The sequence below is a fragment of the Phoca vitulina genome, unplaced genomic scaffold (genome assembly GCF_004348235.1).
Source record: "Phoca vitulina isolate PV1807 unplaced genomic scaffold, GSC_HSeal_1.0 scaffold5, whole genome shotgun sequence".
In the NCBI taxonomy this organism is placed as follows: Eukaryota; Metazoa; Chordata; class Mammalia; order Carnivora; family Phocidae; genus Phoca; species Phoca vitulina.
In genome coordinates, this window is record NW_022589708.1 from 80,361,182 (window position 1) to 80,388,529 (window position 27,348).

At 49.3% G+C, this 27,348-nt stretch overlaps 1 long non-coding RNA gene across 1 annotated transcript; it reads left to right on the plus strand.

Annotated features, from left to right (window-relative positions):
• The first annotated feature begins 838 nt into the window (after positions 1–838).
• LOC116631358 lies at positions 839–5,836 on the plus strand. Its single transcript, XR_004299168.1, has 3 exons — positions 839–1,018; positions 5,250–5,612; positions 5,754–5,836. It is a non-coding gene; the product is annotated as an uncharacterized LOC116631358 (long non-coding RNA).
• Positions 5,837–27,348: the final 21,512 nt, after the last annotated feature.

Consider the following 27,348-nt stretch of genomic DNA (forward strand, 5'->3'; position numbering starts at 1 on the left):
AGGGGCAGCGGATCCCTGGCTCTGGGGAAGGTTCTTTCTTGTTATCAGCTGTAAACAGATAAGATGGGAGCCAACCCACCCACCAGACCTCCAGTGGAGCTTCTGACTCCCTTTGAGCTGACACAACGTGTGTGGGAAAGTGGGACACCCTGTCCCAGGACTGAATACCACCCCACCTCTGTGTCCTCAGTACTTCAAACAAGCTCTGGGGGAAATGTTCTGCAACAAATCAGGTGTAAAGGAATTCTCTGAGAGTGCGAAAGCAGTAGTTTTCGATGTGTACTGCCTGTTGGGGTCTGAGGGGAAGCTCTGAATCCCTCCTAAAGCCACACCTCAAGGCCTCCTGCTCAGAATCCCTGGGCAGAGCCCAGCATCAGGATTGTTTACCCTGCTCAGGGGACTCCAGTATTTAGCCAGGACTGTGATTCTGCGGTCTGTGTTCTCTGTGGCTCTGTGCCCCCAGTGCTGGGAGTGCTCCTTTCTTGTCCTTGCATTCCTACCTTGTGGCCCAGGGCCTGATGTATGGTACCACACAATCTGGTGGTGTTCCTATGAATAAAGGAATAAATGGATTATCACACCTACACCCATTTCTCAGTGAGGAAATTGAGACGTGCGAAGTTAAGAAACTGGCCTGGGGATATGTGACTATTGGCTGTGTGGAGGCTTGAACCCAGGCTCATCTGATCTACACTCTGGTTTGATTCAAGTTGCTTTATTTTATTGTTTAATGTGGACCAGGCATACTATTCTCACTGAGTCACACAGATTGTTCTATTTTATTGGCATCCGTTCTTATGACATAGACATTAATGTCTCCATTTTGTAGGTGAGAAAAGTGAGGTTTCAAGAGTTGAGGGCTTGGACAGTGTGCCTCACAGCCTTGGCCCAGGCGGTGAAAGCTGAGCTACCCCTCGCAACCATGACAGTGTGCTGCGGACCCCTGCTGGGGGCTCAGGGCTTCTGCGTGGACACAGTGGAAAAGACTGGATGGAGAGTCACTGCCCCAGTTCTGCAGGTAAGGCAGGGCTTTCTAGAGCAGGAAGTATTGATTTACCCCCACGGGGCAGTTACAGGGCAGTTACAGGACGTGGGCTCTGGGGGGCAGTGTTGAGAGCACTGCCTGCTAGAGGGAGGGAGGTCTTGTGGGAATGACAAGCAGGACCCCCAGGGTCCTTAGGAGGGGTGGAAGGGCAGGAGGAGGAGCCGTGGGTGGAGCCAGGTGATGCAGGAGGAACTACAGCATAGAAAGGCCAGACCCTGGGGAAGCTCTTGGATGCTTACGCAGGAAGTCATGAAGACCCCGATAGGGATCAAGTGGGGATTAAGAGAAAAGAATAAACTCTAAACAGATTTAACGACCAGTATCATTTTTCTCTAATTTTGGAAGATGTAATGTATTCTGATGTTAGGGTTAGGGTGGCCGGTGCCGCGGGCGGCAAAGAATTGCACAAAGAGGGGCACCTGGGTGGCTCAGTCATTAAGTGTCTGCCTTCGGCTCAGGTCATGATCCCAGGGTCCTGGGATCGAGCCCCGCTTCGGGCTCCCTGCTCAGCGGGAAGCCTGCTTCCCCCTCTCCCACTCCCCCTGCTTGTGTTCCTGCTCTCACTATCTCACTCTCTGCCAAATAAAAATTAAAATATTTTTAAAAAAATTAAAAAAAATAAATAAAAATAAATTTAAAAAAAAGAATTGCACAAAGAGTAGAGCCACAAGCAGGACAGAGTGGGTTCACTCTCCAAGGGAAGAGAGGGGCCAGACACCAAGAGACATGTGAGCCCCGAGTTTCTGTCAGGCTGGGCCTTTTGAGGGGTGTTGAAGGACGTGAGAGGGTTGCAGCCGCGCCCATGGGGGTGAGGGGAGGGGCTGATTCTTGGCCAGGTAGAGCAGCAGGTGACAGGTTTTCGAGGTGCTCTGACCCGGATGTGGGGTATGGTCAGGCTAGAGAAGAATGTGTTTTGTAGTTGGGGTCTCCTTTCAGCATGTAGGGCACTGTGACCTAGAAGAACAGACAGGGCCAACTGCAGACACTTGTGAGGGTCACCGATTATCAACACAGTGAAAAGACAACATACTGAATGGGAGAAAATATTTGCAAACTGCCTAACTGATAAAGGCTTAATATCCAAATTATTAGAGACTCATACAACTCAATAACACAAAAACAAATAGAAGTTACAAAATTGGCAGAGTTCAGAATAGACATTTTTCCAAAGAAAACACACAGATGGCGAACAAATACATAAAGAGAGGTTCAACACCATGTGTCACCAGGGAAATGCAAATCAAAACCCAAAGAGATGGCACTTGACACCCGTCAGAAATGCTAGTAGTAAAAAGACCAGAAATAACACGGGTCGACCAAAATGTGGAGGAAAGCTCTGTTGTTGGGATTGTCCATGGGTGCAGCCACTATGGAAAACGGTATCAAGTTTTCCCAAAAAATTCAATGTGAGGGGCTCCTGGCTGGCTCAGTCAGAAGAGTGTGTGACTCTTGATTGCGGGTCGTGAGTTCAAGACTCACCTTGGGGATACAGATTACTTCAGGGAAACTAATTTCAAAATAGGATAACCATATCATCCAACAATTCCCCTCCTAGGTGTTAAAATCAAGGAAACTGAAATCGCTAACTCATAAAGATACGTGTGCACCTGCATTCATTGCCACATAATTCATAACAGCCAAGGGGACGTACTAAGTGAAATAAATCAGAAAGAGAAAGACAAATACCACGAGTTCACATATATGTGGAATCTAAAGCAAACCAGAAAACAAAAAACACAGTAACTCGAACTCATAGATACAGAGAACATATACATGATTTGCCAAGGTGAGGGGCAAGAAGTGGATAAAATAGGTAAGAAGGTAGAAACTAACAAAAAAAGAGAATATTAGGGCACCTGGTTGGCTCAGTCAGTTGGGCGGCTGCCTTCAGGTCAGGTCATGACCTCAGGGTGCTGGGATGGAACCCCACATCGGGCTCAGCAGGGAGTCTGTTTCTGCCTCTCCCTCTGCCCCTCTCGCCCCTGCCTCTATGTGTGCTCCCGCTCTTTCTCTCAAAGAAATAGATAAAATTTTTAAGAAGGAAAGTGTATATCAAGAGGGAAATTGGAGAGCATATAGGACATCAATATATTACCTTCTAGCTTCCTATAGTTCAAGTACCTTAGTGAATTTATTCTATTCCATTCAATTCTTCTGACCTACCAGAATTCCTCATTATGATGTGGTTGGATTTTTTGAGATGAGTTGTCTATTTCTGTAACTATTTCAGATCAATAAGTACAGAGTATTTACCTTCCTAGGTGTGTGAGTCTTTGGATATTTTTATAGCCTTTTGAAGTATAATTATGTAACCAAAACTTCCATAGATCTAAGTGTATAATTTCAAGACTCTTGATATATATACATACCAGTAAAACAATCACTGTAATGAAGGTGATGTACATGTATCCATCACCCTAAAATGATTTTCCCCCTTGTTTTATAGTCCACGATTAGCTTGATGTGTAATTTCTGTTGGTCCCTACAGAGTCACTCTTTCCTCAGGGAGAAGTTTTTCTATAGGATGAAAGAATTGCTTGACTTCATTGCTCTGTATTGATAGGAGCTCATAATAGAAGTTGATCTAAAGATAAATTTTGTGGGCGACTGAGTGGCTCAGTTGGTTGAGTGTCTGACTCTTGATTTTGGCTCATATCACGAACTTAGGCTTGTGAGATTGAGCCTTGCATTGGGTTCCATGCTGAGCATGGAGCCGACTTGGGATTCTCGCCCACCCCACCCTTCCCCCATGCCCCCGCTCATGGTCACTCTCTATCTCTCTCAAAAAAAAAAAAAAAAAAGAAAAAGAAAAGAAAAAATTTTGAAAATTAGCCATTTAGAAAGTTCCGAGGCCTTTCCTGAAGGAGAGACGATACACTGACAGCTTAGAGAACCTAGCCCTTCTGTGCTGGCCAAAGCCTGAATGGCAGGGCTGGAATATGTTGTGAGAGTGGTAGACCAAAGGGACAAAATAAAGATATGGATTGGACTGAATTCATTGATAGGAATATGCTCAGTTAAGAGTTGGTATTTAAAGGACGACCCTGACCACTTGCACATGGTGTTGATATTCTGGATGCTATATTGGGTCAATAAGGGCCAAATGTTGGGATTTCCTTGGGTATACCGTTGAGGAAGGCAGGAAGAAGTCAGGAAGCATAAGAGTCAGGCATGTTGAAATGGTTCTGTGATGTGCCATGTGCTCAGCCATCCCTAATCGTGCTTGCTGAAAGACACAGCCATCTGTGCACTACCTTCATCAACACACTTACAGAGGCATGGGTACGGGAGGTACCAGTGTCCTTGAGGAGCTCTGGGGGAGCTGTCCTACACTGCAGGAGGAGATGGGAGGTGAGGAGTGGCAGGAGAGGATGCTTCAACCAGCAGAGTCAAGGTGTGTGCAGTCACCCAGGAGCCACGGAGCCAGAATGGTAACCAGAGGACGGGAACCTCAAGGGTGTGTGCTGTTGGACAGTTGAGATCAGGTCTGTCCAGATTGAAATTGTTGGACAATGTAGCAGAAAAAATAAATATCTAGATTGAGTAGTTACTATAGTGAAGAATCATGGTCTCTTCCCCAGCTATGAGCCCTAAGCCAGTGTGGGCCTCTGAGCCCCTAGAGTGAGGGAGAGACTGGAGCCCTTTGGGAAATGACCCTACAACCTTCTACATGTGTGCCATGCATCTCATCTCCCACCCCCAACTTTCCCCAAATGTCCCCCAAGACACAGATATTCACTGGTGGGACCAACTCTGGAAAAAAGGGAAACACTACCTTTTCTGGGAACTTTTATAGAATGATTCCGAACATATGTTGATGCCCAAAGACCAGGACTGTTACATGACCTGCCCAACAGTTGGAGTAGGGGCTTTGGAAGGTGTGGAAATAGAAGAAGCCTCGTCCTACATTTAACAGTTTGTTCACTGAGACCAGAGAGTCATCCTGTGCTCATTTCCCCAGGTCAAGAATGTGGAATGGAAATACTCATATTAGCACTGGTGGAATTCCCACTTTGGTTTCTGAACCTTGGTCTGATGTTTATTAGGAAAGAGGAGACCAAAGAGAGGCCCTTGGAACCATGCCCTTCCTCAGACTAAATCAGAGGCCATGCAACATCCTTGGAGGGATGGGAGAGATTAGTAAGATTGTGAAGCTCTGCAGAGAGGCAGAGTGGGTTATTCCAACCATTGTTCATTTTACTAGGCTGGTCTACTGTGGATACCAGATGGGTCATGGAGACTCACCCTGACTTTCACAAACTTCATGAGATGAAGACGCAACTGCATCTGTGATTCTGTCTCTGGATTGCCCTGTGGAGGAAAACTGCCAGGTGGAACCCTGCAGCCCACTGGGAACAAACCATTTGCCCTGAGGTACTGCTTCTGAAGGAATGTCTATGACCAGCAAAGTCAACAATACAAGCTTAGAGCCACATTAAATCATCACTGATGAAAGCAGGCTAGACAACTGTCAAGATGGGCCATCTCTTAAGAAAGGAGATTTGGTAAATATACTGAAAAATATCCTAGCCACAAAAGACAGCAGACACACAGACATACTGAGCTGGTGAGTGGCTGAGGGGAGAATTGCCTGCATCACCTGTTGGTTTTAAATTATCGAGTGACTGGGCAGCCACGCACCCCAGTCGCTATTTTGACTATAACCTGCCTCATAGATTGAAGTGAATTCTCTTTCTTACCCCAACAGAGCTGAACTTGATTGGACATTTGGAAGCGGTCACTGAAAGGAAGTAGAAGACCCATGGCAATGATCCATGAGCAAAACTTCTCTGCTACCCCGGGACACCCATTCTCCTGTTGGCCACACAGCTTCTGCAGCAGAGCTCACTCTGCAGATGAAAATGGTCATTAGGAGATTGCACTGGCAGGTCACTTGGCTCAGAAGTCTCCCAGAGGAGCGAGGTCTGGTAAGCACAGCCAGTGGGCATCACCATTGCCGAGGCTACTGATATGTGCACAAAGCAACACGGAGGGACACAGAGAAAACTCTGTGGTCCAAGGCCTGGGAAACCACATGGAAAAGGGCAGCCTTGGTTTGCTCTCCCATCCCCCCAAATACCTCCTGCCTCCCTGGGGGATGGGCCAGGTGATGGGCTGTACATCTTCCTTCTGAAGAAGCACCCAGCCTTTTGGATTTCATGGGTGACCTTCCTTCTCTTTTTGTTTACGTGCTGACAGTGCTCTGAGGGAGCCCTTAGCAACCACCATTCGGGCAAAGAAAGGTCAGAGGCTGACAATCACAGGTGGCCATGGGGAGGGGCAGGAAATGAGAGACTGAGAAGAGATGAGAGCTGGCCAGCAAATGTGTTACCCTGAGGAGGAGCATGCTAGAGAGAAACACAGGTTTCTCACCTGCTCCTCAGAACCATAGCACTAGGGTAGGTGCAAATTTCTGTTTCCTATGATTTCCTTAGTAGAGACAAGAGAAAAAGACATAATGAGATGAGAACGCAGACCAAGGACCCCAGAGGACCTGGGTCCACCAAGTTCTCACATAGGATGTGAGGAATATTTCACATAGTGCAAACCTCTAAATGGACTATCATAGACTCATAAAAATTATGTCAGTAAGCATGTATAACAGCAGGGAAAATTGAAAACATAAGAAAATGAATATATAGTGAAAAAAGAGAAGTAATTCTTTTTTTAAGTAAACTATTTTTTTGGTAGGCTGCATGCCCAAAGCAGGGTTTGAACTCACAACCTTGAGATCAAACCTGAGGTGAGATCAAGAGTCAGACACTTAACCAACTGAGCCACTCAGGTCCACCACCCTTTTTCTAAGGTATTAAGTAAAATCTCTCTCTCTCCCTTTTCTTTTTTTTAAAGGAAAATCTACACCTAACATGGGGCTGAACTCAGGACCCCAAGATCAAGAGTCACATGCTCTACAGACTGAACCAACCAGTCCCCCTTACTAGTAGGACTTTTGTTGAGTAGTTCAACCAAGAGAACTATAATGCTATAATCCACATGAGAAAGGCAGGTGACTTTTCTTGTATATAAGGAATCTAAGGGAACTTGCTCACTATATTTGGGGCCAACAGTGTAAAGATGCCCTATACTCTAAATCCCTGGGTCTCACATCATACAACACAGCTTTCCCTTCCTTGTAATACCATGAACCCGGTCAGCACCCACCGAACACAATCACTGCCTTTGTGTTCAGAAACGCAAGGCCCCACGTTCACACTGGGCAGTGGCAGTCTAACCAACCCAGATGGCCTTGAGCTGATTGTCTTTAGCTCTACAACAAGCAGAGCTCCGGCTATGCCGGGTACCACTAGTAGGGGAAAGGGAGCTGCCGGCCCAATGCGGCTCCAGACTCGTGAGGCTGCATTTGCTTTCGCACCTGGGCAACTGGTGCACAGGGCAGAGGTGGGGCAGCAGTGCCCCCTGTCTTCCAGGAGGCCAGGGGGAGGCCATAAAGGTAGGCAGCGGAAGGACTGTCTGACTGCACTGCAGTCACCGTGCTGCTCCGGACTTCCTGCCGAGGCACCGTGCTCCCCACGTGGATGTAATTCTGTGTAAGGACGCAAAGTTCTTGTCCAGACAGGACCTCTGTCTCATTGCATACTGCAGGGAGGGATCCTTTTACTTGACGTATAAAGAGAGACCCCAATGAGTAGTGCTTAAGCATAACTGCAGAACGTATTAAAAGCTCCCTTTTCTCCAGAATGTGGTCCATTCCCCTGAAAATGAAAGGACTCTTTTCAGGCCACTGCAACTCTGGCAAACAGACAGTCCCACTTCCGGTGGGTGCAGGGCACGTGGACACTGAGCGGGTGACAGAAGGGAGGCAGCCGTTCTCCTATCCAATCCACGCCTCCAGGCACATCCTTGAGAAGGAGGAAGGCCAGTATTTCCCCTCTCTCTCATCCATAGTGGCGCAGATGTCAAAGGATAACCTTCTCCAGCATGGTTAGCAACGTCCTACAGCATCTGCTAACCGTCAGGAACTGGTTTCAGTCTTGAGCTGCATGAATTTCACCACCTGAAAGGTGTGGCTGTGACATACTTAGAAAAACTACCCTTAGGGCCACAGCTTATTTGGATACTGTGCCAAGCAAGGGAATAAAAGCTTTTGACAAATTAATGTCTCCCAGTTAGCATAAACAAATGGAAGGAAGGAAGAAAGGAAGGAAGGAAGGGGCGTGGGTGGGAGGTAGGAGAGAGAGAAGGGAGGGAGAAAGAGAGAGAAAGAAAGGAAGGAAGAAGGGAAGAACGAAGGAAAGAAAGAGGAAGGAAGAGAGGGAGGGGCGTGGGTGTGAGGTAGGAGAGAGAAGAGAGGGAGAAAGAGAGAAAAGAAAGAAGAAAGAAACAAAGAATGAAAGAAAGAAAGGAGGAAAGAATGAAGGAAAGAAGAAGGAAGAGAGGGAGGGAGGGAGGGGAAGCAAAGGAAAGGAAAGGACAAGAAAGAAATCCAAGATGTATGCATAATATGATGCAGACAGTCAGTATGGAGACATGCAGGTGATAGCCGGTTGGGTCTAGCAGGTAAAGACAGGAGAGGATATGGGGTGCTAAACCAGGAGAGACAAGTAGTGTGTGCCAAGAGTGTCTGCACTGTCGGCCAGCAGTGTTGGGCTGCCCCGGTTTACCAGGCCCGCTGGGCTTAGTCAGGTCCCCTGAACCTGCAGCATTCCCGGGGTGGACAGAGCTCACTCCCCAAAACTCTTTCTGAGGTGGCAGCTTCAACCTGGCTCAGTCACTCCCCACTTAGACTGGCTGCCTGATGGGGTCCCGGGCTACCATAATCAAGGCTCTTGGGTGTCTCTCACTGGAGGAAATCTCAACCCATCCTGCACTGCCTTGCCTGACAGGGCAGTCCAGATTCCTCTAGGTGTGTCTTCAGGGGGAAGAATTGGCGCATCTGTGCAGACTAGCACTTGTAATTAGGCCGTGTCCTGGTCCCCCAGTAGCTCACTACTAGAACTCAGCCTGTCCCTACAGATGCCCTGGTTCAGATTCCAGGCTCCCCTGACCTGTGTCTCCCACACATGTGCAGTATGTACTCTGTCAGCTGGCCTTTGGCTCTTGGGACCTGTTAGGCTCAGGCTGGTCCCCCAAAGCTGCATAGCCTCCAGAGGGGACAGTGCCCAATGCCCCCTGAATCTTCCTGAGGGCAGCTTTAAACTGGGGACTACCAGTCCCCGTTTGGACTGACTGCCTGATAGTGGCCTGGGCTGACCGGTAAGCAAGTCTCTCAGTGAAGGAGACCCTAGCCAGGGGGCTGGGCTGATGCAGGCAGGGCACTACCATTTCCTCCATCTCGGCCTTCAGGGGGACCATGCCCACTTGTGCCGAGTGGAGCTTCCAGTTAGGCACAAACTTGGTCCTGCAAGAGCTGAATCCTGTGATCAGGACTCCAAGACCCTTGCCAGTTCCAGATCCCTCCCGATACTGGTCTGCACAGCTGCACATGCACAGCAGGTAGTCCTTCTGCAGACCTTGGGCACTGGGGCCCTCTGGGCCTGGGGAGTTAGTGCTTGTCCCCAAATGCTTGCATAGTGTAGAGGATGGGAGAGCCCCCCACTCCCAATCATTCTGAGGCAGCAGGTGCCAATTGGTGGCGCTCAGGCATCAGTTGAAGCTGTTACCCCTGAGTCTGCATTGTGTGAAGGGAGGTCTCAGTTCCTGGATCCTCCAGGAGAAGATTCATGCAGGGATCCGATCCATGCTTGAATCGAGGCAGTCAGCAGGGATGTAGCAAGCACCAAACACCTAATTAAAGTGGAAGTCCACTCTCAAGGTGGGAGGATGGGAAAGTTCTGGGAGGTGGGACTGATGTAGGAAAGAACGTTAGGGGTCAAATCCAATGGCCAAGAAAGAATTCTTGAGACCTCTTTGGTGCAAAAAGGTGGTTTTATGAAAGCTCAGGAAGAACTGCACTGGGGTCATGAGGAGTGGCCCATTATATACTTTCAAGTTGGGAGGGGGTTAGGGATAGGGTAAGTCTCTAAGGAACTTTGGAAGCAAGGTTTCCAGGACCTTGAGGGGGCTAGCTATTGTTGGGAAAAGGTCATTTATTACCACCTAATAAAACCTGAGTCATGAGAACCTTCAGATGTATATCCGTGGGCCATCTGCTTGGGGTGTGATTACCAACACATATCTTGAGGGGTTTAGAGAGAAAGGAAGTTTCCGAAGGAAGTTTTATATGCTAAAGTTGGACCTACAGGATCTGGGGGTTGGGGGTGCTTTCAGGATAGGGTTGCCTTTCCCCCTTAGCAAAGTATCAATAGAGGCAGTTGAGTCCCTAGAGGAATGTCCCTCTGCCTGTTTCAAGGGTTTATCAGTGGGCTGTAGGTATAAGGAAATTTAATAATTTTTCTTCTGCGTTTGTTCCCCACATCAGTGCTGGGCCCTGAGGTTGCTTTGGGATTAGATACCACAGGGTCTCTCGGGGCTGGAGTAGCTGTGAGGGACAGGGGTGTGCTCTCTAATAGAGGCTGCTTGGATCATGTGGGAGACTCCTCCCACAGGCTGGGAGGTGGAGTTTTTGACTCTACAAGATTTCTACCCCAGTAGAGCTCCTGGTTTCCTCCATCCCTGACTTCGTGGCAGGATCCATCCTTCCTGCAGCATTTCTAGGTGCCTGTTTGGAGACAGCCCTGCTCTGGCTGCAAGGTGAGCAAACCCCAGGTCCTTGCACCATGGAGCCTCCACTGGAGGCCCGAGCACAGTGCGGTGCGGGCACAGCCGGTGAGTTTCTTCCTACCATGGGGCCCAAGCAACCCAATGGAGAGGGACTTGTGGTGAACAAGAATGGATGAAGACCCCCGAGAATGGGAAATGTGTGACTTCAGCCTGAGAGGCCACCAGCTTCCCCTGGAGCTCACCTGCTTGCAGGGCAGCACAGAGCAGGTGGGAAGGCCTCCGGCCCCAGATTTGGGGAGCACTGTCCCCAGCTCACTCCCTGAGAATCACACTGAGGCGGCAGCTGCAAATCCTTATTTGGACTTGTAGCCTAATCGGGTCCAGGGCTCTTCCAGAACCAGGGAACCCAGAGGACTCTCCTTGGAAGAATCACCTTCCAGCCAACTAGCGCCGCCCTGGGAATATATTCTAGTCTCTTCCAGCTGTGCCTTTGGGAAACTTATGCTCATTTCTGCAGGTTATGCCTTGAAGTTAGACATACCCCTTATCCCTGTAGAGACGGAGCCTATGACCTGGACACTCGCCTTGTTCCAGATCCCAGGCAACCCTGAACCGCTAGGCCCACAGGCACAGTCCATGCACAGTACGTCTGGACCGGTTGCCTGATTGGGGACCAGGTGTCTCCCTTGCCAGACAGCCCAGCTGTCTCTTATTGCCAGCCAGTGGCCCTTCCTTGCCCTGGCTAGTCCAGTATCCTCCAGCTGTGCCTGAGGTGAGCCTAGGCTGTGTTGTGCATAGAAGGCATGTGACTGTACCAACCCCTTGTACCCCGAGCGCCAGCTCCTGGAACCAGCGTCTGCAAACCCTTGCCCTGTTCCAGATCCCTGGGAGCCCTGCACTGAGCAGCCCTGCATGTGCAGGGCACACTCCTTCAGCAGGTCTTGGGCAGCTGGGGCCTGGCCCCAAGCAACTGCCCAGTATGCTTGGTAGGGGGAGCCCAGCCCCAGAATCTTTGTGAGGTAGCAGTTTTATTTTTTATTTTTTCAGTTTAATCAATTTCTAAATTGAAGTATCATTGATACACATTATCTTCTAGTTTGAGGTGGATCAACATCAGAGTGATCCAGTAGTTTTATACATTATGAAATGATCCTTAGGGTAAATCTAGTTACCATCCGTCATCTTACAAAGTGACTGGAATTATATTGACCATATTCCCTATGTGTATATTCCATCCCCATGACCTGTTTATTTTATAACTCGAAGTTTGTACTGCTTAATCCCCTCACCTGTATCATCTGCCCCTGACCCCTTCTTCCCCCTCTGGTAACCAACAGCTTGCTTCCTGCATCTATGAGTCTGGTTCTGTTTTGTTTTGTTTCATTGTTTTGTTTTTTAGATTCCACATATAAGTGAAATCCTAGTAGATTTGTTTTTCTGTGATTCATTTTACTTAGCATAATACTCTTAGGTCCATTCAAGTTGTTGCAAATGTTAAGATTGCATTCATTTTTCCGGCTGAGTTATATTCCTTATGTATACATACCTCATCTTTTTTATACATTTATCAACAGACACTTAGGGTTGCATCAGTATCTTGGTCCTTGTAAATAATGCTGCCAGAAACACAAGGATGTGTATATCTTTCCGGATGGGTGTTTTTTTGTTTTCTTCATGTATATACCCAGAAGTGGAATTGCTGGGTCATACAGTATTTCTATGTTTAATTTTTTGAGGACCTTCCATAGTGGCTGCACCAATGCACATTCCCAGCAACAGTGTGCGAGGGTTCCATTTTCTCCACATCCTCGCCAACACTTGTTATTTTTTGTCTTTTTGGTAATAGCCACTCTGACAGGTAGGAAGTCATATCTCATTGTGGTTTTGATACGCATTTCCCTGATGATCAGTGATGTTGAACAGCTTTTTGGAAGCCTGTTGGCCACCTGTGTTTTCTTTGGGAAAGAGTCGATGAAGTCTTCTACCCATGTTTAAATAAGGTTATTTGTGGTTTTGGCATGAAGTTGTACATGCCAAATTCTCAGTATTAACTGAGAATTCTTTACATATTCTCAGTTAATCCATTCTTGTTCACCACAAGTCCCTCTCCATTGGGTTGCTTGGGCCCCATGGTAGGAAGAAACTCACCGGCTGTGCCCGCACCGCACTGTGCTCGGGCCTCCAGTGGAGGCTCCATGGTGCAAGGACCTGGGGTTTGCTCACCTTGCAGCCAGAGCAGGGCTGTCTCCAAACAGGCACCTAGAAATGCTGCAGGAAGGATGGATCCTGCCACGAAGTCAGGGATGGAGGAAACCAGGAGCTCAGTTAATTCTTTACATATTCTCAGTATTAACTCTCACTGGATGTACCTTTTGCATATGTTTTCTCCCATTCACTGGGTTGCCTTTTCCTTATGTTGTAGGTTTCTTTTGTTGTGCAAAAGCTGTTCAGTTTGCTATTACGGCACTTGTTTATTTTAGCTTCTGTGGCCCTTGCCTGAGGGGACTGGTCCAAAAAGTATATTGCTAAGACCAATGTCAAAGAGCTTCCTGACTATGTTTTCTTCTAGGAGTGTTATGGTTTCCGTCTTAACAGTCAAGTTTGTAATTGATTTTGAGTTTATTTTTGTGTATGCCGGAAGACAGTAGTCCAGTTTCATTCTTACGCATGTCCAGTCTTTCCAACACCCTTTATTGAAGACACTGTCCTTTCCCCCTTGTATGGACTTGCCTCCTTTGTCATCAGTTGATGGACCTTTATATGCATGGCTTCTCCTGGGCTCTCTGTTCGATTCCATTCACCTGTATGTCTGAGTACCCTACTGTTTTGATTATTAGAGTTTCGTAGTAGAGTTTGAAATCAGGCAATGTGATACCTCCATGGAGGCTGCAGTTTTCAACTGGCCAGAGTCAGAACCCGTTTGGACCCACTCTGGATGGGGTCCCGGGCTTGACCAGCAGTAAAGGCTCCCCAGTGTGTCTTGCTGGAAGATGCCCTACCCAGCCTGTCTGGCTCTGTCCTGGCAAGATTGGTTTCTCCATCTCTGCCCTCAATGGAAAACTGTGTAATTAGAGTTTGGAATGAGGCAGGTGGCCTTGTGACCCCAGAAGCCTGCTCCAGTGACCGGCCTCTCCCGTTTCTTGCCCTGTTGATGCGCAGCGTGTGCATGCGCAGTAAGAACCCCATCTGGCAGGCTTGGGCAGGCCTAGGTAGCTCAGGCTGCTTCCCAACCACCTGCATACCTTCCAGGGTAGAGGGAGTCAACCCCCCAAATTTTTCGGAAGCAGCTTTTAAATGGTGACAGTCAGCCTGATGGGGTCCAAGGCTTCCCACACTCAGTATTCCCAGGTCTCTCATATGGGGCCGGGGCTGCTTTTGTCAGTTGCCTGCTCCGTCCTGGCAAAGCAGTGCAGATACTCGTGGTTCTACTGTAGGGGAAAAGATGAGCATTTGTGTAGCTTAGTGCTTGGAAGTTGGCATATGTCGAGTACCCCCCTCGATCTCATGGTTAATTTTGGTGTGTGGGCCCCACTACCCTGGTGACCAGGGACCAGCCCCGGCTCCAGGGGCCTGCAGTGCCCTCAGTGCCTCGGGTGAGCTGAGAGGAGAGTGCTGCGCATGCGCCAGCTTGGGGCAGAGTAGCCAGTGACGTGGAACAGGGCAAGCGTGGGGAGAGTTCTCCTGAATGCAGGGCTTGAGGTTCCTTGACTGCCTGCCTGTGTGGGTCCTGACGGCCGGGAGGGGGGTACCATCTCATAAAAGATACCTGGGAACTCTTCCTGAGAGAGAACCACGGGGCCCTTCGGGCACTGGACCCAATAAGGACTGACTGGCATCGGTCTGTCGCTGCTGCCTCAGGGTGGCTTTAAGTGTGTGCGCCCCTCCGTGCTGGAGACTGTGTAGTGATTGGCACTGGGCTTGCCTCTCTTGGGCCTGTGGGTTCCCAGCTACCCAAGGCCTGGTGATGACGGTGAGCTGCCCATGTCTGGGCCGTGAAGGTCATGGGAGCCAACAACCTAGAACTGGGCAGAGGTCAGGAGACACTGGGACACAGGAGCAGGATCCTGGGGAAACCAGGCATCTGTATAATCCCAAACCCTAAGCTACAGAAATGTGCATATTTCTCCTGAAGGCGGAGAGAGAGCACACTGACCTGCCTTGCCAAGGTGGGGCCGGTGGGTTGGCTGTTGTAACCTCCAATCAGAGACACTCGGTGCCCTGGCTGTTGGAGAAGCGGGGGACCCTATAGGTGGCAAGTCCAAAGGGGACAGATTGTCACCAAGGTGCATCTACCACCTCAGGGTGAATGTGCAAGTGGTTGGGTCTGGGCTCCAGCTCCACAGGCATGCCAGGCCCCGTAAGGCCCTGGTTGGCCAAATGGGTGCATCCTGCCCACATGCAGGCCAAGAAGTGCAGTGTAGCCAGCGATCTGGAACAGGCCAGGGGTCCCAGAACTGGGCTCTTGGGGGACAAGCAGTAGCCTACCCAATGGGCAGAATCCCCCCCTGAAGGTAGGGTTCAAGTTTACTCGTCGGCCCTGCTGGAGACAGTCCTGAGGGCTGGCCAGGGCGCCATCTAATAAGAAACACCTGGGAGCCCTGGTTGCAGGAGCAGGGACGCTCCCCGAATGGTGGAGAAGCAGGTGTTAGGGGGCTTTGAAGAAAGTGCCATCCAGCTTCCTTGACACCTCCTACTGGCTGCCCTCAGGATTGAAGGAGTCAACAAAGAATAAAAAGAAAGCATGGGACCCAACTGAACTGGAAGAAGACCCTGTCGTAGACATGGGAGAAATGCTTTTTAAAATCCCTGAAGAATGACAGAAAGCAGAACATTTGAAGGCAGGAGGCTGTAGCAGACCCTGACCTAAGAATTGTGAAGGCAGTTTTAATGTGGGCGAGTCAACCAAGGAGGGCCTCCAGGAGGAAGATTGTAAAGACGTTTGGCGGGCGGAGGGGCATGGAGAAAGAAGAGTTGGAGGGTCGGCTTCTGGCCGGGGAAGCTTGCAGCTCCCTTGCCCAGGCTGGAGAGCCACATAAGGGCGCTGGCGGTGTGGTGCCGAGCCTGCGTTTATAGTCAGGCCCTGGCCTGGGCGCACAGCTCTCCTGAGAAGACTGCTTGAGGAGCCCAGGGTGAGTTAACCCTGAGCTGAGCGGTCACTGGCAGGAGGGGGCTGCAGTGGGGCGGGAAATGTTCCCAGAGCTCCTTGGTCCTTCAGTGAAATCCGCAGCCCTGGGCCTGGAGCTGGTTGGGGAGGAGGCGGTTTGGTTAGCTCCCTTCCCCTGCACCCACCCCCTGCCCTTCCTCTCTCCTCTGGCACCCGTCACGCCTCGGGGTTCTCCCGGTCGCCCGCCCGGGAGGTTGGGCCTTCCCACCTGGGTCAGCCAGTGGCTGGTGGGGGCTGAGGACTCCACGGGCACCTGTCCCCCTCTGTCCCCCATGTGGTCAGCCCAGCAAGGATGGCTGAGCCTTCCCAGGTCTGCCTGGATCTGTCAACGTGTTCTTAGGACGATGAGGTTAGAAGGTCCCTCGGAGGGGATCAGCCCCCTGGTATTACAGATGAAGAACTTGACGCCCCTAGAGAGACCTGAGCAAGGCTATGCAGTGAGTTAGTGATGGAGCAGGAATTGGGCCCCGACCTCCTGGTTTCTGGTTAAGGGCAATTCCCACAACAGCTCCCAGAGTCTGAGGAGAAATCCTCGGGGTGAATGGCTTTCTACAAGTCCTCAGCATTACTCTTCCTAACCCTGTCCCCGGAGTGAGAGCCATGTCCCCAAGGAACTTAGAGCTTAGGAGACAACGAACTTTTTTTAAAAGACTGATTTATTTGAGAGAGATAGAGAGAGCTTGATGTATTTACTTTCGAGAGAGAGCCTGAGAGAGAGAGTGAACGTGGGGGGAGGGGTAGAGGGAGGGAATCTTCAAGCCGACTCCCTGCTGAGCGTGGAGCCCTAGGAGGGCCTTGATCTCAGGACCCATGAGCTCTTGACCTGAGCTGACACAAAGAGTCAGACACCTACCTGACTGAGCCACCCGGGTGCCCCAGAAGACAAGTATTTTTCTGTCGCCTCTTGGTAGGCAACACCTGTCACTCTCCTACGAAACTCCCCCGGCTCTCCGTCACCCAGGGGAGAAAGCTGAGCCCTCAGCACAGCACACAAGAGCCCTCTGGGAGTGGGCCCACCCTGCCCTGTCAGCCCCCTCCAGCCCCTCACCCGGGGGCACATGGGGCCCACCTGCCCCATCCCCTCTGGGCCTTTGTCTCTGCTGCTCTCATCCCAGGGTGCCCTTCCCCACTGCAGGGTGCGGTCCTACCACCGCTCATGGCTCAGTTCAAATGTCACCTCATCCAGGGGCCTGCTCTGTGCTTCCCAACTGGAACCAGTCTCTTCCTCCCGGAAAACTGCCCCCACAGCACTCTGCCTCTCAGCACTTCCTCTCCGGGAGCAGAGTCCTTTGCATGTTTTGCCTTTGCCTTCCTGTCCATCCTGGAGGGGAGTTCTTGTTCATGTTCATGTCCTCCCAAGCACGCGGCCCGGGGCTTGAAATATGCGAGACCTCACATTTGCTGAAGGATGTGTCCTTGCTGGCACCCCAGCCCCTCGACCCAGGAACCCTGTATGGAGGACCTACTGTGGGCACCTTCCCTGAGCCCCTGGCTTCCTCTAACCTCTCCCCTTCCATCAGGCAAGATGGCCTCCTCTTCCACCTCTACCGGCCCTTCTGTCCAGTCCTCATGAAGCCTTTCCTCTCTGCCCCGGTGCCTCCTGACCACTCTGCCCTCCGAAAGTTCAAGGCTCCCCTGGTGTGCTCCACCTTGGCCCCGAGTGCATCCTGCCTGCCCTGTTGCGGTGGCACAGGGAGTAGTGGCTAAGAGTTCCGACTGGCTGTGTGACCTTAGGCAATTTACTTAACCTCTCTGTGCCTCACTTTATCAGTAAAGTAGGATACTTACAGGACCTACCTTGAGCATTAACACACTACCTGTAAAGTTGAAAGAGCTCAGTCAATACGAGGTATTATAATTGGTTATCTTTTATGCATTCACACCACAAGTATCAGTTGAGCACCTACTATGTGCCAGCTACTAATGGCACATGCTGGGGGAACTTGGTGAGTGAGCCAGAAGACATGGGGCCACATAATGTTGTATGCGGAATTCCTAATCACCTGTTGAACTCTTGGGGGTAGGGACAGGGCGGGCACAGTGCCAAGCACACAGCAAGTATTTAATAACTGCTGGCTGAATGCGTGCTTGAGCGAATGAGTAAATCCCTTATGACTGAGTGAACAGTGCAGGGACAGCCCAGGAACACGAGTGGAAACCTGGGGTGCTCGCCCTGCTGGGGTCAGCCCTCCACTGTTGGAGCCAATTAATGGAGGACGTGCCGACCCCAGCAGGCGGCTGGTCCTGGGTGTCCTCCCTCCTCACCACGGGTAGGGAATTCCTGTGGGTGCAGGCCATCTGGGCAGGCCCCTGGGCACTTCTCCTGTGAGCTCCCCCTGCACCCTCTGCTGCCTCTGTGGAAGCACTTCTCACTCTGCAGGGAACACCACACACAAACTTCCAGGGCAGGGACTGGGAGCCACTGCTGAAGCTAGCTGGCCTGAGAACAGCTATGGCACCAGCAGGTGGGCAACCGGTGGCAACTGATGGGGGGCTTTGGGGTTGGGGACACTAGGGAGTGGTGGACACCTTGCTGATTGGCATTGTTCCCAGCCGCAGGGGACGGCCGGGACTCAGCCTCAGGCAAGGGCAGCCGGTGGGAAAATGGACCAGCTGTGGCTGGCCCTCTCGAAGGTCCTGGAAATCTGAATTCTCAGTGAAAACACCTGCTTCTAAAATGTGTCAACTAATTTTAGAGACAAATAAAAGCCTTAACAGTGAAGCCATGCCAAGCAGAGCATGACTGCAGGTAGGCGGTGTGTAACCTCTGCTCGGCCCTGCAGTTCTTGACCTTCAGGTCTGTGTCCACTGCTCTGCCGTGGCCCCTCCAGGCAGGAAGGCTCACCTCTGCAGTCCGAGGTTGGAGCAAGGGACTGGCTCAGTAGGCGTTGCAGGAAAGGAGCATATGTTGAATGAATAAATGCGGGAGTGCATGAATAAATGAAGGAACGAGCGAGGGTGCACTGAGCGCTGGTCTGTTGCGCAGTGACCTTCTGCAGAGCTATTGACTGTGACCCTGTAGCGTCCAATCAGGACGAGAGTGACCTGGGGGCAGCGAGAACAGGATCAGCAGTTGGCAGGACTGAGAGGCTAGACAGGCTTTGAAACACAAGGGAGTCCCCACTGGGGGGTCCCGTGATGCCTGTGGGTTCTTGCAGGTCAGAAGGCCATAGCGGGCCCCGTGATCCCAGGCGCACCCAGGCTCGAGGGAGGGCCGGGCTGCACAGTGCAGGTCCTGACCCAGGCAGCCTATTCTGGGCTCCCGCAGTTGGGGCTGCCACCCACCCAACCTCCTCAATGCTCCCCAAGGCCAGAGGTTGGGATGCAGGTGGTGGGAAGTAAGGTCTTCTCCTTCCGGAGACTCAGAGCTTACTACTAGAGCTTGATGAAGGGAGGGAAAGTTCTTCTCTACGCTCAAGATCTTAGCAGGACTCAGAATTAAAATGGCACGAGTCAGATTAATAGGACAGTGATTGGGGGCCCACTAATGCAACTGAGACCCAAAGAAGGGACCAAGGCAGGCAGTTTTACCCATTTTAGACAAAGTGACAATAAATCTGTGAGGCATTGACAGGACAAAGAACCCTGAGCTTTGGGAGCTTGGATTAGTAAGGAAGTCTAGACAGAGTTTGGGCTGGAGCAGTACATGGTAAAAAGTAACAGGGGTTGTTTCTAAAGCCTTTTGGGCTCTAAATTCCCCACCTCTGGGGATAAGGCAGTCTCTTTACGTCCTGCTTCAGAGAGGGTAACCTGTTCCATGCGAGATGTATTTCCTGCTTTCAGGGGAAGGTCTAAGTGTCCTTGCACAGGCTGAGTCCTAAGTCACTTGTACGGAAAATATTCAGTACGCCAGGGGCACCTGGCTGGCTCAGTCAGTGGAGTGTGGGACTCTGCATCTTGAGGTCATGAGTTTGAGACCCAGGTAGGGTGTAGGGATTGCTTAAAACTAAAATCAGAAATACATAAATAATCAGTATACCAAAATGGCACATTTTGGGGGCAGCCTGTCCTTGGCCTCTACAATGAACTGGGGAGATTTCCTGGTCTGCACAGGATCCCTGGAGGTTGTCCCTGGGAGACGTGGGTGCGGTCTCCTTAGCTGTGTTCAAGCAAATGGGCAAACAGGTGAGCAGACAGCGGCTCCTGCGGCCCTCGTCCTGTCCCTGTCCTCCTTCCCCCATGCCCAGGACCAAGACTGGGGCTGTCTCTGCCCCTCTGCGCAGCTGTCCTGCTGTGGGCCCCCAGGGAAGCTCACCCCTTCCAAGTTGATGTGTAAAGGACGGGTGGGGACCCCAGGCACACAGTGGGACCTCTTCAGGCCCTGCCTCTTTTCGCCTGTGGGACCCTGGGGGAAAGGTCATGGCAGAAGGGGGAGCTAGGAACTGGGTCCCAGCCCTAGCTCTGCCAGACTCTCTGCGTGGCCTTCGGGGTAGTCATTCATCCTACTGGCCAGGACTCCCTTTACTTTCCTTTTCTTTTTTTTCCCCCTGAGTTTCACGGGAAGAATTAGCCATTGATCAGTTGCATGTAACAGCCAGTGCTCATGACACCAAGTGCCCTCCTTAATGCCCATCGTCCAGTTATCCTTCCCCCCCTATCTCCCCTCCAGCAACCCTCAGTTTGTGTCCTAGAAGTCAGCCTCTCTGATGGTTTGCCTCCCTCTCATTTTCACCTGATTTCATTTTTCCTTCCTTTCCCCTACATTCATCGGCTATGTCCCTTTTCTTCACTAAGTGAGGAGGCTAGACTTGCTGGCCATTAGTCATTTCTAGGGCTGCCTCCAGGCTTGGCTGGAGCCTGGAGGGGGTTGGGGTTGCCCCAATACCACATGCCTCGGGGCTCCAGGGCCCTGTCTGCTCCCTCCCCCCACACCCTCCACCCCATTTACCTGCAGCTCCCCCAGCAAGAGAGGTCAGGCTCCCTCTCCCACAGGGCAGATGGCTCCTGGGCCAAACCCCTTCCTGGCCACACCCCCTGCTGCCTCTTCCTGCACACCTCCCTCCCTCCGTCTTCCCTGTCCTCCTCCCCTCCATCTCAGCCCAGGACTCCCAGATGCTCTTCCATGGAGATTTCTGGATCTGGACTCCTGACCACAGGCCTCCTGACACCCCCGCCCCCAGATTACACATTCTGTCTCTGGCATATTAGGATGGCCATGGGTAAGTCAGACCACTGTCCCTTCGGGCTAGTCCACACCAAGGCTGACTGCCACCTAGCTTGCTCATGGCCTTCAGCCACCAGTGTCCTGTGTCTCTGAGACAGACTGCTGGGGGCAGCTTGGACCCTGCCCCTGTCTCTATAGTGAGGCCCCTCCAGTAGGCCTGCTCCTTAGATCCCCACCGGCCGTTCTCCCAAGTTCGAAGGTCCTCTACTCCCCATTTTACTTGGAGTCTTTGCTCAAATTCTCCTGACATCTGGGAAACCTCACCTTCCAAGTAGAAAAATCCTGTGTTCGGGGCGCCTGGGTGGCTCAGACGGTTAAGCGTCTGCCTTTGGCTCGGGTCATGATCTCAGGGTCCTGGGATCCAGCCCCGCATCAGGTTCCCTGCTCAGCGGGGAGCCTGCTTCTCCCTCTGCCTCTACCTGCTGCTTCCTCTGCTTGTGCTCTCTCTCTCTCTGTCAAAAATAAATAAAATTAAAAAAAAAAAAAAAAAAGAAAAATCCTGTGTTCCCCTTCCAGTTCCCTGGCTTCTAGTTTTCCAATCTCTCCTCTTCTATGTCTCTCAGAACCTGGTGTTTGTCCTTCTTATGTCCCTGAGCTTCCAGATCCTTCCAGACATTCCTGGCCAGTATCTCAGTATCTCCCTGTTGGTTTTCCTCTGCCTGTCAGGTCAGGAATCTATTCGTAACATTCAGTCCTTTATAGAAAATAAAGGGCTTTCGCACTCATCACCGTGTCGCTGTTCTAATGTCTGGCCTTTGGGTCCCGCTCCCTCACCACTTATTTAACTCTTTGAGAGGGGGCTTCTCCTGTGCACTCAGCCTTGGGTGATAAGCTTTGCATAGGAGACATCTGATGAACATTTACAGAGTAATATGTGACTGCCTTGGTCTTGATGGCACCACGCTTAGAAGGTTACTTCCTGTAATGAAGAGGCTGTGCAGCCCCGGAGAGTGCAGAGAAGGAAAGAAGGGAAGTGGGAGGAGTGCTGGACAGGGATGTGGGGAGACCCCTGTGGGTGAGTAGCAGGGAGCATGCTGCCCCCTTGTGGCCCACCAGCGGCAGGACAGCCGGAGGCATTCCTGGGATCCCAATTCTCAGTTTGTGCTCTCAAGACCCTTCCTCACTTGAAAAATTATTGAAGATATCGAAGAGTTTTTCATTACGTGGGTTACATGTATTAATATCTCCAATATTAGAATTTTTAAGATTTAAAATACTTCTTAATTCACTTAAAATAGTATTGGCTGACCCATCTTAACACAGGTTTGTTTGTTTAATTTTAATTGTAGTTAGAGATCATACAGTGCAAAATGGGTTTCTGTTGTAGAATTCAGAGATTCATCACGTACATACAACCCCAGTGCTCATCACAACAAGTGCCCTCTTTAATACCCATCACCCATCTAGCCTACCGCACACCCACCTCCTTCCATCAACCCTCAGTTTGTATCCTTAAGAGTCTCCTGTAGCTTGTTTCCGTCTCTCATTTTTTTTTCTTTTCCCCCTTCCCATATGTTCATCTGTTTCATTTCTTAAATTCCACATACATCTTATATTAACACATGTTTAAAGTGAAAAATACTTATGTATTTTTAAAAAGCTAGTGAGAAGAGTGATTTTTTTACATTTTTTGCACACCTCTTTTTTTTTTTTTTTACTTGTATTTTTTAGTTTTATTTAAATTCAAGTTAGCTAACATATAGTATATTGTCAGTTTGGGGGTAGAATTTATTGATTCATCAGTTGCATATAACACCCAGTGCTCATGACATCAAGGGCCATCCTTAATGCCCATCCACCAATTACCCCATCCCCCAACCCACTTCCCCTCCAGCAACCCTCACTTTGTTCTCTGTAGTTAAGGATCTCTTATGGTTTGTCTCCCTCTCTGTTTTTAGCCTATTTTATTTTTCCTTCCCTCCCCTAAGTTCATCAGTTCTGTATCTTAAATTCCACATATGAGTGAAATCTTATGGTATTTGTCTTTCTCTGAATGACTTATTTCACTTAGCATAATACCCTCCAGTCCCATTCACAGTGTGGCAAGGGGCAAGATTTCCTTCTTGTTGATGGCTGAGTAATATCCATTGTGTATCTATACCAAGTCTTCTTGATCTATTCATCAGTCGATGGACATCAGGGCTCTTTCCATAGTTTGGCTCTTGTGGACATTGGTGCAGTAACATTGGGGTGCATGTGCCCGTTCTAATCACTACGTTTATATCCTTTGGATACATACCTAGTAGTGCAATTGCTGGGTCATAGGGTAGTTCTAGTTTTAAGTTTCTGAGGAACCTTCATACTATTCCGAGAGTGGCGGCACCAGTTGACATTCCCACCTGCAGTGTAAGAGGGTTCCCCTTTCTCTGCATCCTCGCTAACATATGTTGTTTCCTGAGCTGTTCAGTTTAGCCATCTGACTGGTGTGAGGTGGTATCTCATTATGGTTTTGATTTGTATTACTCTGATGAAGAGCAATATTGAGCCTTTTTTTCATGTGTCTGTCAGCCATTTATGTGTTCTATTGTAGATTTGTCTGTTCATGTCTTCTGGCAATTTCTTGATTGGATTTTTTGGGTTTTGGAGGTTGAGTTTGATGAGTTCTTCCTAGATTTTGGAGACTAGGCCTTTACTTGAGAGGTCAGTTGCAAATATCTTCTCCCATTGTGTAGGCTGCCTTTTAGTTTTGTTGATTGTTTCTTTTGCTGTGCAAAAGCTTTTTTTTCCTGAGGAAGTCCCAATGGTTCATGTTTGGTTTTGTTTCCCTTGCCTCTAGAGACATGTCTAGGAAGAAGTTGTTGTGGCCAAGGTCAAAGAGGTTGTTGCTTGTGTTCTCGTCTTTTTGATGGATTTTGATTTTGATGGATTCCTTCCTCATATTTAGGTCTTTTATGCATTTTGAGTTTATTTTTGTGTATGGTGTAAGAAAGTGGTCTGGGTTCGTTTTTTCTTTCTTTTTTTTTTTTTTGCATGTGGCTGTCCAATTTTCCCAACACCATCTGTTGAAGAGACTGTCTTTTTTCTATTGGCTATTCCTTCCCCCTTTGTCAAAGATTAATTGACCATAGAGTTGTGGGTCCATTCCTGGGTTAGGTCGTGTATTGGAGAATAATAACTTGTTTTTTGAGGAACGCTTATATTGCTATATACTTCCCTCTTAGGACCGCCTTTGCTGTATCTGAAAGGCTCTGAGTTGTCCTGCTGTCATTTGCTTCCATGTATTTTTTTAATTCTTCTTTAATTTCCTTGTTCTCCTTTCATTCTTCAGTAGGATGCTCTTTAACCTCCAGGTCCTTCCATATTTTTTCTTGTGGTTAACTTCAAGATTCATACCACTGTGGTCTAAAAATATGCATGGTATGATGTCAATCTTTTTGTACTAGTGAGACCTAATTTCTCACCCAGTATGTGATCTGTTCCGGGGAATGTTCCATGTACACTCCAGAAGTATGTGTTTTCTGCTGTTTTAGGAGGCAATGCTCTGAATATCTCTGTGCAGTCCCACTGGTCCACTGTGTCATTCAAAGCCCTTGTTTCCTTGTTGATCTTCTGCTTAGATGATCTGTCCCTTGCTGTGAGTGGGGTTTTAAAGACCTCTACTAGTTTTGTATTATTATCAGTGAGTTTCTTTAATTTTGTTATTCATTGGTGTATATATGTGGCTGCTCCCAACTTAGGGGCATAAATACTTATAATTGTTAGATCTTTTGGTTGGATAGACCCTTTTATTATGATATAGTATCTTTCTTTATCTCTTATAACAGGCTTTGGTTTAAAATCTGTTTTTTTCTGATGTATGAGGATGGCTCCTCCAGCTTTCTTTTCATGTCCATTAGTGTGATAAAGGATTCTCCATGCCCTCAATTTCAATCTGGATGTGTCTTTGGCTCTACAATGAGTCACTTGTGAGCAGCATATTGATAGGTCTTGTTTTTTTGTTGTTGTTGTTTTGTTTTGTTTTTTAATCCATGCTGATAGCCTATGTCTTTTGATTGGAGCACTGAGTCCATTTACATCAGAGTAAATTATTGAAAGGAATGAATTCAGTGCCATTGATTTACCTGCAAAGGTGCTGTTTCTCTAGATTGTCTCTGTTCCTTTCTGGATTTTTGTTACCTTTGGGCTCTCTCTCCACTCAAAGGATCCCCAAAAATATTTCTTTTGGGGTTGGTTTAGTGTTCATAATCCTTAACTTTTTGTTTGTCCTGGAAATACTTTATCTCTCCTTCTACTCTGAATGACACGCTCCCCGGATGAAGTGTTCTTGACTGCGTAAGTTTCCCATTAGCACATTGAATATATCATGCAGTGCTTTCTGGGCTGCCAGGTCTCCGTGGACAGGTGTGCTGCTGGACCTATGTATCTACCCTTGTCGGTTAAGGCCCTCTTGTCCTGAGCTGCTTTCAGGATTTTCTCTTTATCACTGAAATTTGAAAGCTTGACTATTATATGTCAAGATGGTGACACATTTTTATTGATTTTGAGAGGGGTTCTCTGTGCCTCCTGGACTTGAGTACATGTTTCCTTCCCCAGAGTTGGGAAGTCCTCAGCTCCAATTAGTTGAAATAAACCTTCTCCCCCTCTGTCCCTCTCCTCATCTTCTGGGACCCCTATTATCCGGATATTTTTTCACTTTAGGGAAGTACTGAGTTCTCAAAATCTCCCTTTGTGATCCAATATTTTTCTTTCTCTCTTTTTCAGCTTCTTTATTTTCCATTATTTTATCTTCTATATTGGTGACTTACTCTTCTGCCTCTTTGCCATCCTTTTAATAGTCTTCGTTGGGGACTGAATCTCTGTAATAGCATTTTTAATTTGGGCCTGTCTAGATTTTGGTTCTTTTATTTCTACAATGAGGGATTCTCTAATGTCTCCTACGATTTTTTTTAACCCATCTAGTATCTTTCTAATCATTGTTTTAAATTCTAGTTCAGATATTTGACTTATATCCATAGTGATTAAATACCTGGTAGTGAGTACTACGTCCTGTTCTTTATTTTGGCGTGCATTTCTCCATCTCGTCATTGTGTCCAGAAAAGAATAGAAGAAAGAAAAAAAAATACAATGAAAGGAATCAAACAAACTAATAATAAAAAAGATGGAAAAATAAGAAAAAATACCTGAAAAAAATAAAACGTTAAAAAAAAAAATACAAAGAATGCTACTAGTGTTTCCCCTGGGAGCTGAAGCTTTGCACCCCTCTCTGATCGGTAAACATGACAGGACTGAATGGTTTGTGCTGGCCTTCAGGGGGAGGGCCCTGAGCACTGATCCTCAGGTGTACTTCAACTGGTGCAAATGCCCCTCTCCCAGCAGAGGCAGGCCTCAGTGTAAGCGGCTCTGGATTCCAGGATGTGGCGCTGTTTTACTCCCTGAAGGCTTGCAGCCCCAATGGGCGGGATGAATATGGCTGCACCCTGCTCCCTACCCAGGAGCTGAAAATTTGCCCCCCAGCTCTTCAGTGAGCCCTCACAGAAAAGCAGTCTGTCTTACCTCCCCGGTTTCTGTCAGAACTCTGTGTTCACCTGCCAGTGACGAAGTGTTCCTATCTCAGGCCCGAGACCGAGTTCCAACTCCAGGTTCTATGGATTCCTGTGGCCCAGACCCACACTGTACGTCCTGGGTGTTGGAGGGCTTGCCATGCTTCTGCTTTTTGCTGGACCCCTCCCAGGAAAGCCACCCCGCAACCATGCTGGGATTCGTGGTTTAGGGCTACATAGAGCAGGAAGCCAGCACCTAGACTCGCGGCTTTCAGCCAGCCTTCCCGATCTGACGTCTGGGAACTCTGAAGCATTCAGGCCCCACCCGCTCTTCTTGTGACCCCCGGGATCCTGAGATCACACTGTCACAGCGGGGACTCCACCCTGCTTCCCCACTTGAACACCTTTAAGCCAGGGTCATCCCCCACAGTAGGAGACTTCTATAAGTTTTAACTTGGCACTTCTTTGCTTATAAAACTTTGCAGTAGCCTCCTTAAGCCGGGTGCCTCCCCTCTGCTGTATCCTCAGCCATATGCCCCTCACACTCATCCCCACCCGCGGCACTCGGGCTCGGAAGCTGCAGCAGGTGCCACAGCAGGAGCTGGGCCCAGTTCTTGCGCTGGTTCCGGATCTCGCTCTGGGGCTGGTGCTGTAGCTCCCAGAAAAGAAAGTATCATCAGCCTGATGGGCTTCCCAGGTCCCTTCTAAATAAAGGAAACTTTTTCCACCACTCAATGTTGTCTGAGTCCAAGAACCAATCACTGGGAGGTCTCCCCAGACTGCAGGCCATGGGGACAGGGATCTGGGACTACTCACTGCTCCCGGCCCAACCACAGTCGATGGAGGCTTGCTCTGCGTGGCCCAAGCTGTTCCC